Below are 12,500 nucleotides of genomic sequence, written 5' to 3' on the forward strand. Positions count from 1 at the left end.
TCTATCCGGCATTTTCCTTATGCATATGAACATGATGGATAATGCACAATTTGGAATTTATCACGCATGCGCAGCTATGTGAGCAGGAGACATGGCGTTGAATACGTATGAACAAAGTTACAGCCACGAGGGAAAATTGAAACATTGGAGTTGCTAAGTACTTTCGTCTTACTATCCAGACATGTGAACATGTCTTAATAATAAGACGAAAGTTCTTAGCATCTCCAGTCTTCCAATTTTCCTTCGTGGCTGTAACTTTGTTCGTGTAACAATCACGTTTTTTTATTTCTTCGTGATTTATATATATTTATATATATATATATATATATATATATATATATATATATATATATATTATATATATATATATATATATATGGCAGAACGATGGACTGAAATTCCTGCCAGTAAGAAAGACAGATAGATAGATAGATATAAAAAGTTTATCAGCAGACAGAAACCAGATTCTGGCAGTTTCTGGCATCGCTGACACATTCTCATTCAGCTCTGTCTAGGAGCTTTTCGTCGTTATTGCCTGGGCCAGTACTCTATTAATCCTGGCTTTGGCTAGGATGGGGAGTAAAATAGAACCAGTTTCCGTCGTGAGAGAGAGTGGAAACACCAGTCCGCAATCCAAGAAAGGAAAGACGGAAAATGTTTATTTAAAATTTGACAGGGAAAGGTGTGTGAATACCCACCTGCTGCTACAGTGATCATACGATTCCCCTCTTTTTTCACGTTGTCGCATAAGATCGTTCATTTTCACTTGTTTCACTCTTTCTTAAAACAAATAAATAAATAAAATAAAGTAGAATAATATAAAGTATTCTAAGCACTGAAAACCGAATATTTGGTTTTTCTTTACAGTTGCCTCTTGCGATAAGTTTCTAAAGTTTCACTTTATTTGTCTTTACAAAAAAAAAATAAATAAATAAATAATGCTGTGATGCAAAATTTAAAAGATGTCGAATTTCTTGAAACAATGAAAGGATTCTTGACTCAGCATATCGTTGATAATCCGTGGTGCAACCTTGCTTTGTCATATGGTGAAGTATGCATACATACATACATATGCATACACATACAATCACACACAATTATATATATAGATACGTGTATATATATATATATATATATATATATATATATATATATATATATATATATATATATATAAATTTGACATTTGACAGCTGTCATCAAAAGGGGCGTGGTCAGAATCGCACTTCCCCCTGGAACCTTCAGAAATCTAATATCTGAGGGGCGTGGTCAGTGCCTCGGTTAGAGGTGATGTAAAACCTCATTAGGTGCCTAGAATACCATAAATTAACTGAAGACTTCCGTGAATCGCAGAACATTAAAGTCCGGTCAACTTGTCCGAGCTGCTGGATGGCTTTCTTTAGTCTCTGTCCACAGGTCCCAGGGAAAAATCGATATTTCTGCCCTGCCGAAATTCACAGAATACCCGAAAACAAAGGCTCCATTGCTATAATCTATAAAACGTCAGATTATACAAATACTTCACACAAAATATAACATTTAAGGTTTTACACGCGGAATTATATATATATATATATATATATATATATATATATATATATATATATATATATATATATATATATATATATATATGTGTGTGTGTGTGTGTGTGTGTGTGTGTGTGTGTGTGATAAATAGAGAGAGAGGGATTGATCCTTCCGAATACAGATCTTTTCTACGCCATGTTAAATGTAGCCTAACCGTTCAAATAACTTGAACTGACATCAAACAGATAATCAAAATCATACACCTATACAGCTAGCAAACCCAGCCCAAGAATTCACAGGAAAACCCATCAAAGCCTTGAACAAAGAACCCAGAACTTGCTCAAAGTAGGAAAGATTTTACGGTTCTTCCAGAAAGGTTTGCCGTTTACCCCAGTACAGCTACCTTTGGCCGTTGTAACATCTTTGCGGCACGGGAATCTCACAACTGATTTTAATTTGTACGTAGCTGGTCAATTGGATTATTCAATCCGTAATGGTGTTCTCAGGAAACTCAACATTGCCGCATTGTTTCTTGGCACAACTATCACCATGCAAAGTGCAGGAAGAGAAATGCCGTTTTGGTGCAGCCCACGAGTCCTGTTAATTGGAAGAGCAAAAGGGTTCGTTCTTTCCGTCTTTTCCTCGACACAGTAACCTAACCCTGAGTCATTTTCGACGCCGCTCCTCCCAAACTGTAAATACCGGTTCTGCCTGGCCTCAGTGGCTTAACTTTGGGAGAAGGTATGGCGGGCAAGGATCTATTTAATCTCCTCCTCCAAAACCTGATTCTTTTTTGGAAAATTCATACCCATGGATGCGGGAAATGACGAGGCGAAATTAGACATGAAATGACCGCAACATTTTACTTCAATTTTTCTCGGACCTTCAAAGCAATAAAGGAGGAATTTCGCAACTACTAAAATATATATGTGACTTTTCATCTCGTGAACAGTTCTGTTAACAGAGGTCTTTGACTGCCTCGTTCGATTCAATAACAAATGGTTCTGAAGACATCTTTTGTTATAAATATTATTAAATGATATATGTAGTAATAGTGTATATATAATATATATACATATATATAATATTTAATAATATATATATATATAGTATATTATTATAAATAATATATATATGTATATATACATATATTTAATATTATATATACACATTAACACATTCATATATATATATATCTATATATATATATATATATATATATATATATATATTCCGGCACAGCCCGGCCCGAACGTTATTCAAATGCTAATATCTCCTGAAGTATTGAAGATAAAATTTCATCCCATATAAATTTATTTTTAAGATATCATAGGTTCACATTTAAATGATGGTAACACTTTGATGGTTCAACTTGAAGCTTCGCGAGTTATTGCCTTTAAGGTCTACCTAAAGGCCCCTAATGGTATATATAATAATTTAAATGTATATATATATATATATATTATATAGATATATATATATATATATATATATATATATATACATTTATATACATACATAAATATATATGTATACATATGTATTACTACATACAATTATTTAATAAAGTTAATAATAAACGATTTCTTCAGAACCATTTGTTATCGACTCGAATGAGGCAGTCAAAGACCTCTCTCTGTCACTCCATACGGTCCGCTATTTACCTCGTCAGACGGGATTCCAGAGCGCGGGCAGTCAAGCTCTCCAGTTTGCTATGCATGATCATGTCTGTAAGTACCTCTTATGCAATTATACACTGTCGTGCACGTGTTTCGCCATGTCTACATAAGGGAACGATGATATTTTAGAATAAGAGGATGCTAAGTATACCCAGAATGCTGAATTACAGTTGAGGAGGGAAGAAAGAATTTTAAAAACTGTATATAAAAAACATATAACTATATAATTGAATATATATGCACACACACTCACATACCCACCCACACACACACAAACATATATATATATATATATATATATATATATATATATATATATATATATATATATATATACTTGTATGTGTGTGTATATGTGTAAATATATATGTGTGTACATACAACAGTGAGACATAATGCGCAGATGCATAAGCATTCACACACACACACACACACACACACACACACACACACACATATATTATATATATATATATATATATATATATATATATATATATATACATACATCGAGCTGCAATGTCCTTAATATCTAATTCGCTCTACCTCGGAATTAATATATTTTCATATATGCTTAACCGAAGGGGAATTTTTTTTCTCGATAATAGATTTACCTGTACCTGGGCGCGAACGCAGTGGTTGTGGTGGAAGAGCTTCACTGACGTGGCCTGGATTTGAATGTCTCCTGCGTTCGCGCCCAGGTACAGGTAAATCTATTATCGAGAAACAAAGAAATTCCCCTTCGGTTAAGCATATATGAAAATATATTAATTCCGAGGTAGAGCGGATTCAGATATGAAAGGACAATTTAGCTCGATGTATGTATATGAAACACCGGTAATGTGATATGACTTATATATATATATATATATATATATATTATATATATATATATGTATATATAATATATATATACTATATATATATATATATATATACAAATATATTATATAATTAATTCAAAACCTAATATATTTAGGTCCGAAAGACGTACGTTTTGTAGGCAGTAGCCCTACGCAGGACCTCGCGTACACACACGAACAAACACACGCTCACACAAGCTGGCACGCGAGCGCAAGATGTCCTTGGATTCCAACGGCGTCCCAAGTAACCACCTGTTCCAGCGATCTTCACGCTGAGGGTTGCTGACCCCTGAAACACGCCCAGTTTGTTTTTTTTTCCGGTTTTTTTTTTTTTTTCCTAATCTTTTAGTACATTTCGCTTTGTTTCTCTCTCTGTGCCTGAGTCCTAAATTTTAATTGAAGCTCTCAACTACATTGGGTAAATTTATACTCATTTGTTTTAATCTCTGGTTTGTTTTTGATAACAATGATTGTAATAGTAATAGTGATTTGTATCATTAATAAACTACCGTTGTTATAATTATAGTATTAATTTCTAGGGAATATTCATGTCACATAATATTCATCATAAAACTCAAACTCCGGAGAGAGAGAGAGACAGGAGAGAGACCAGAAGAGAGAGAGAGAGAGAGAGAGAGAGAGAGAGAGAGAGAGTAGTTTAATTAAGTAAATGTATAAAACATAACTTTTCGACAAATGTTATCCGTTTTCCTCAGCAACATATCTCACCACCAACGCGCACATGTACACACACACATGCACTCACTCACGCACACATACACGTGTGTGTGTGTATATATATATATATATATATATATATATATATATATATATGTGTGTATGTGTGTGTGTGTGTGTGTGTGTGTCTGTCTGTGTGCATTTTGGCTACTCGTTTACGGTGAAGAATGCATTATTTTCCAATATGTCTGTTTTCAGCAACTATTTTTGTTTCTTGAAAGGCTGTGTGGATATTCGCATTCAGAGTACTAATTATCATTACGCCTTTATATTTGCTATTATATTATGAACAGGCTGTAACTATCGTTTTTCATAAATAAACATCTGACATTTTACGAATCAGCGAATGATACTATATCTTATATATATATTAACACCGTGGCACATTTAAGCACATACATTTAATCGCAATGATTACCTCAGCAGCCACGCATACGGATGTTTCCATGGACAAGAATCTATACGAAAGTTTCAAATTAACTGAGATATAAACAAAAGATGCCTGTGTCATTTTATAGAAAAAATAAGGAATAAAAACCAAATAAGAATGGGAAAAGTAACAAGAGCACATCGAATGTAATTTCATAGATCTGACAGACACAGACACAAAGGAAGACACACACATAAACATTACACACACACACACACACACACACACACACACACATATATATATATATATATATATTATATATATATATATATATATATATGTGTGTGTGTGTGTGTGTGTGTGTGTGTGTGTGTGTGTGTGTGCGCGTGCGTGTGTATGTATATATTTATGAATTCATCAAACTTCTGAAAATTATACAATGGATTGCAAAAGTAGGTAATTGTGTATATATATATATATATATATATATATATATATATATATATATATATATATATATATATATATAATCAAATTTTGCAATCCAGTTTAGTGTAACGATTAGGAGTTTGATGAATTCATGAACGCGTACTTGATGGTTCTGCATGGCTATGTTCCGAAATATGCTTATGAAGTACTTCGATATGCATGTATGTATGTGTATAACCCTAAGAGGTGGTTTCACTAAGTGCAATGAAGACATTTCCTTTAAGACTGATAACTCCAAACTCATCTAACAACGGTAGAAGGTGTACGTATATCAAAGTACATCATCAGCATATTCAGGAACATATTCATGTAATGTAATCAAGTACGTATCCATAAATTCGTCGAACTCCTGACCGTTACAAATTGGTTTGCCAAAGTTTATCACTAAGTGACGGAATTAATTCAGATTTCGGCTTCTACAGAACATCAATTTGCACAATTAAAGTCAAATTATGTGGAAACTAACATTTGTTACCCGCAGTCATTTCTGTTATTAGACATCTATCCGAAAATAGTAAATAATAATTCAATTGATATGAATAACAAGATAAAGTTTGTAATACGAGAACAAAATTCTGTCTTTACGTACAACTAGTTTCCTATAAAACTGAGTAACTTTCTCGTTTGATCGACTCACGTTTCTTTTGATGCCAGCGAAAGAAGAACAAGTTAATCCTCCTCTCTTGGAAGATGACGATGAACTGCCTTGCTCAGAGTGCTGTGCTGAGGCCTGAGACCCGTTACCACGACGTTGTGTTGTGGGGAAGATCAGAGATGGTCTTTTGTAGCCATCGATTTGGATTATCTGTTTTTACATAATCTTTTTATTGGACGCTTAAAATCGTACAGAAATTAAGTATGATTTCGAATCATTACCCTCAATTTCATGAAGGCGAGTATTCATGGAGTCCAAGAGAATACTGCTTTTGTTTGCGTTAATCCCTTTTTCACTATGTGGCACCTTCCCCTCAGCGGACCGGCGAGCAACGGTACACAGGTTAAAATGAACTGCAGATGGTCGAGAACCCAAGTTGAGGAGTTTCCTTTGATTATTGGCTGTTGCAATTTAATGATTTTTTTTAGGTAGAATGACTTCTCCGTTAGGCTCAGATGATATCCAGGTAAGTAGAGCAACGCATCATCGCTTTGGAGACATCTTTGCTGTTTTTCGGGTCTTTACCCGACAATGAGCAGGACTGGTGGTCTTTAGAGTATCACTTACTAAAGGTTCACTGACCTAGAAGACTTCTTGGCTCACGTTCTTCCATATTTATTCCCTCGCTTTCTTCTCTGGTTCTTCAGTATTCTTTGTTATGTAATCATGACGATGCCAGACTTAATATCAGTGTAAGGGAAAACTCATCTTATTACAGCAACACTTGACATTCTTTGGCATAAAAGAAAATGCTTTTCAAATATATAGAACCAAGAAAATCATCTTGGAAACAAAATATCACATCACCTGCCTATTTAGAGTATTGACCACTGCGGAAAGCCCGTCTACATTTCGGATAAAGAAGCTACGCCAAATTCATCATTTGTTTCTTTCACGAGGGACAGCAGCCCTGACTTTCGATGCTCTCGGGGAATTTTTAGTGATAATAATTTCGTCCCCTCATGGGATCGAAACCACCGTCCAGTGGACGGGAACGAAATCAGGACGGCCTAGTGACGTTATCGAGTCGGCCAACAGAGAGGCTATAAGTTTATATCGATTCTGGCCTTACAAATTTCACCGTCGAACTCGGTGTTTTCGTAATTAGAATCTATATGAAACCCCCTGTACCATGTTAGCCAATTCGAACGTTTGACCCACGTAGCCTTGTAATGAATAATTATCACATCACCAGTGATTCATATAGCTCATTCGAGCAACAAATGTCCTTTAATATCTAATTCGCTCTACCTCGGAATTGGATATATTTTCATATATGTACCGAATATATCAATTCCGAGGTAGAGCGAATTAGATATTAAAGGACATTTGTAGCTCGCATGATCTATATGAATCACGGTGATGTGATAATTATTCATATATACATATATATATTTTGTATTTATATACTATATATATATATATATATATATATATATATATATATAGATATATATATATATATATATACAAATATATATATATATATATATATATATATATATATATATATATATATATATATATATAAATATATACTATATATATATATATACTATATATATATATATATATATATATAAAAGTCATATCACATTACCGTGATTCATATTACATATATCGAGCTACAAATGTCCTTTAATATCTAATTCGCCCTACTCGGAATTAATATATTTTCATATACCTATGTTTAACCATCAGCCGGCAAATCTATTATCGCCTAAAAAATTCCCCTTCGGTTAAACATATATGAAAATATATTAATTCCGAGGTAGAGCGAATTAGATATTAAAGGACATTTGTAGCTCGATATATGTGTATGAATCACGGTAATGTGATATGACTTATACAATGGCTATGTGCGGACAAAAGCACTGCAACGCTACCGAGGCCGAGGGGGTTTGATGCAGTCTCCAAAACTACAAATACCTGAGTGCGACAGGTATCTGAGGTGGGAGGCGGTATAAACTTATATCCTCTTGCGGTGGCGGGGTGGTTTAAGGCTTCACTGTTTTCCTGGATTTGAAGGTATCGATGGTTCGTGCACGTCAGCCGGCAGACCTATCATCGCCTAAAGAATTCCCGTTCGGTTAAACATAAAGACAAAAGAAAAATTTTCTCGCCAGTTTTTGAAAGAGCAAATTTTCATTTAAACACTAACTCTAGAGTCATCTCTCCATCCTGTATTATAATGGATTACTTTTTCCCACTTCCTTTGATGTCTTAAATACGAACACTTCATATCGCCTTAGTTACTACCCACACTTTAATTGTCAAGCCTCAGCAGAAATTAGATTAGTTATGGTGAGCGATTATAAGTCAATACTTTCGTTATGACCTTCCGACAGGTGGCAGGCGCAGGACCTACATAAGAAAAACGTCTGTTCTTGGAGACGAGTGGTTAGACGTCGTTGGTAAGCATGAACTCTGTTTGTGGCTAGAACAGGTTACGTTCTGACATACGAAGTATGCTGTAATAACGTTAGCTCCTACCGACTTGCATACACAAGTCACGCTTAGATTACACACACGCGCATTATGTATGTGTGTAAGTATGTATATAGTACGTACAGACCCGAGTATTTATTTAATCTATGCATGTGTATCAGTATGAGTTTCAAGTGCATTAACTCGAACATGAGAAGCAAAACGAATATCATCTCACCATTTTCATGGCCGCTATAGACAACCCCATTTGCGTCGTTTTAAAATCATTGAGCCCGAAAGGACTTTGCAGGTTCTCTTTGCAAGACTTTATTCTAGTCATAAAATGTCATATTTGGGTTTGAAAATCTCTCTACTTCCGCTTTCCCCGATTTCCACCCTCTTTCACGGCTCTTTTTATTATTATTTTTTTTTTACCGTGCATCGCCCCCTACTGATTTAAGAAAAGAAGTGCAGCTTAAAATTTGTATTTCTGTATATCGGCTTATGTACACACGCGAGTGTATGAGTCCAGCTTTAGCGAAAGTGGGGTGCTGGTCGAAGTCAGGCGACTATCTAGAAGAGATTCTAGTTTACAGCTAAAGAGAATAGATATATAAACTCAAGTTTAGTTACAGATTGAAAGACTTCTAAAGATTATTTTTGTGATTTCGTAAGTATTTTCAGTTTTCTGTAGAAGAAAACTATTGAGATGGCGTTTCGTATGTCTGTCCGTCCTCAGACCTTAAAAACTACGGATGCTAGAGGGCTGCAAATTGGTATGAACGAAACATGATAACAGTAGAGAACATTTCACTCTCCAATCATCAAACATTCCAAATTGTAGTCCTCTAGCTTCAGTAGGTCTTATTTTATTTAAGGTTAAATTTACCTTTGATTGTGCTTCTGGCAACGCTGTAGGTGCCAACAACACAGGTCACCTACGGGCTGTGACTGAAAGTTTCATGGGCCTCGGCTGAGAGTTTCACCAGGTACACACACACACAGTCTCGCCGAACGCCAGTTCGATAGGATATATGAGGATTTCTTCCTCTGGGATGGTACATAGACTGAGGAGCGCCCAAGGTGGCTGTGTCCTCCAATCAGGGCTGTTACATCTCAGATGAATGCTCCTTTGGGGGAATTGAATTTAGACTTCGGTGATGACAGTGACCCACAAGCACTTGATAGTGAAGGTGCTCTGTCACTGGCTGCAGGACTCGCCGATTAAACCTGGGTTCAGCAGCAAAACTTGGAGCTTGCAGTGTAAAAGTAGATCTGAGACAAGGTTATGTATTGTCTCTGTGGCTCTTTATGGGTGAAGTAGTATGAAGTAGTGTGGAAAGTCAGAATAGGAAATGAAGTCGTGGATGGTGTGAGAAATGGATAATGCTTCAGATGATACAGTGTTGATTGGGGATACTAGAGAACGGGGCTGAAAGAGTTTACAAGAAAAAAGTTGAAACTAAATGAGAGGAAATATAGTTTTGAAAGTAAATGTAAACCAGCAAGTTGGAGCAATGAAGGTTAACACCAATGGTGGAGTATTTCAGAAGTGAATCACTGAAAAGTTAAAGCAAGAAATGCAGCCAGGAATGCTCAGAAGACTAGAAAAAGCCTTAAATCGCTCGTAGAAGCCAACATTAGAATGCCTAACTGGAATGTTAAACTATTTTTTCTTTATGGAAATGTAGTGTAATCGTTCAAAAAGACTAGAGGAAAAAATGTTGAAACTGTGGGGATGAACTATTTGCATATTATATGTGGAGTAAGAAGGACTTGAAAATAATGAGAAATATGAAGAGGGTCAGAATTCTCTACATGAGGGCGCTAGTGCAGAGACTATTGATCTCGTAAGGTTTCTGAAAACCTCTACACCCTATTCCCTTCCTCATTCAGCCTCTCCGAGGTTGGTTTGATGATGGCATGAGGGGCCTTGAAAGATTCAAGCCCTTTGAAGATGCTGGAGGGGTATCGACTCCGGCTGCTGCAACAATCAGGGCACTGGCACTCGTCCCCATGCCTAATGCTTCGGGGCTCAGTTCCCTGAGTTCTTCGGCCAAATAGGATTTGGCAGTCACTACTCCAGGACCGGTTAGCCACTGACAGAGGGGAAGTGGATGAGGTAACAGTATTCAGGATGGGCTTACCTGTTAGGATGACCGACTCCGGGGCAGTTTGTGAGGCTGCATCATTGTTGGAGTGTCCACTGTGGTCATGGGTGTCCTGGAGGATTCCTATTGGCCAGCATGGGTAGCGGGGCCAAGCCAACGGAGGGAAAGCGACCAGGACTTAGTGTTCCAGGAGGGGGACTCAAGTCTTGCCTTGGCACTGGCACTGAGTCCATTCCTGGCTTAGTGAGAGGATTCGAACGTGGCTCAACGTCCATGAGGGATGGAGCCTGGCACTGCCTGGCACCTTCAAGTGGCACTGGCTGTGCAGAAGTAGTTCTTGGGGGCCCTTGGTACGGGTCTGGAGCTATGTAAGGGCAGGGGCCCTGATATGGTACAAAGGTAGGAGGAGACTTAAAATCTTGTCCTAGCAGGACGTCATAACCTCCTGGTATATAGGTTGCTACTGCCATGGTACAAATCTTAGAACGGTGAGGTTCTGTGACTATCAACCAGACAGTAGACAAGAACATCTTGAAATGGTTGAGGCTCTCTATTGTGATGAATTGGTACCTATCAACCTGAGTTCCATAAGGAATTTTATCCTCTCAAATGATGGATACCTGCGCACCAGTGTCGTCAAAAGCTCGGACCTGGTGGGCAGGATAGCAACCTCTGGGAGGTGTGACAGATATGGGGCCCTGAGCAGGAGGGATTAAAGCTGAAGGATTCGTCACTGCCATAGCAATGGTAGAAACTGGAGCTTTCTTGGGACATCCCACCCAGGCAGCAGTGTGTCCATGCACTTTGTATGAGTCACAGAAACTCTTGCTAAAATCAGGCCTGGGCCTGTTGTTTCTGTTACAATGGCTGTTATTCTTGTTATTAGGATGATGGGGTAGTCCATTCTAAGGATTAGTGGCAGCTTGCTGAGGAGGATCCACCTTTGACAGGCACTGCTCCGTGGTGTGGCCTGGTTTATTGCAACATCTATGCACATGTTTCCGTGGAGGAATATTGAGGTGCTGGGTAGGCTGAGAGGTGGCAGCAGGAGTGAGAGGGAGAGCAGGGCATATTTTCTTCTTTAAAGAACTCTGTAGCAGATGGTGGGTGTCATAGGCGTCCGCCCATTTACAGCACTCCAAAATAGTTTTAGGAGCCTTGTCCACCAAGTGGGTTGCAAGATCGGGGGGAGTGTAGGACAAGAAGTCCTCTAATTGAAAGAGTTCTAAGACCTCCTCAACAGATGTTGCGTTGGAGGCCTTCGTCCACCTATGGAGTACTGGTGTCTTCTTGGCTACCCACTCTGTCCATGTTTGGTTAGCCTCCTTGGGCACAGTCCTCCATTTCTGGTTAGGGGTTAACTCGTAAGCCCCAAGGATTGCCTCTTGGACGAGGGTGAGATCATGTTGCTCATTCAGGGGGAAGGGACTCGAATGCAGTCCGCCCTTTGCCAGCAAGGTGCTTACCAAGGTGGAGGGCCACATCCTGAGGGGTTGGATTGAAGTTCTCAAAAACGTGCTCAACATGATTGAGCCAGGTGTCAGGTTTGCTATTGTCTCAAGTCCTAATGAGGGTGCCCATGCTGTGGAGGTGAGAATGTGAAGGAGGGGGCGCAGGGGATGTGGCACTCGGGGGT

At 37.8% G+C, this 12,500-nt stretch overlaps 1 protein-coding gene across 2 annotated transcripts in view; it reads right to left on the reverse strand.

Moving 5' to 3' along the window:
• The window catches only part of LOC135216358 (uncharacterized), a 15,450-nt gene extending 8,825 nt beyond the window's left edge, over positions 1–6,625 (reverse strand). Inside the window, exon 1 of one of the 2 annotated variants that reach the window (XM_064251597.1) lies at positions 6,309–6,625. The gene's annotated coding sequence lies outside the window, so the exon portion shown is untranslated. Of the gene's footprint in view, positions 1–4,202; positions 4,327–6,308 lie in introns of those variants that run through there. The other variant, XM_064251598.1, reaches the window with a different exon arrangement.
• Positions 6,626–12,500: the final 5,875 nt, after the last annotated feature.

The sequence above is a fragment of the Macrobrachium nipponense genome, chromosome 6 (genome assembly GCF_015104395.2).
Source record: "Macrobrachium nipponense isolate FS-2020 chromosome 6, ASM1510439v2, whole genome shotgun sequence".
Taxonomy (NCBI): domain Eukaryota; kingdom Metazoa; phylum Arthropoda; class Malacostraca; order Decapoda; family Palaemonidae; genus Macrobrachium; species Macrobrachium nipponense.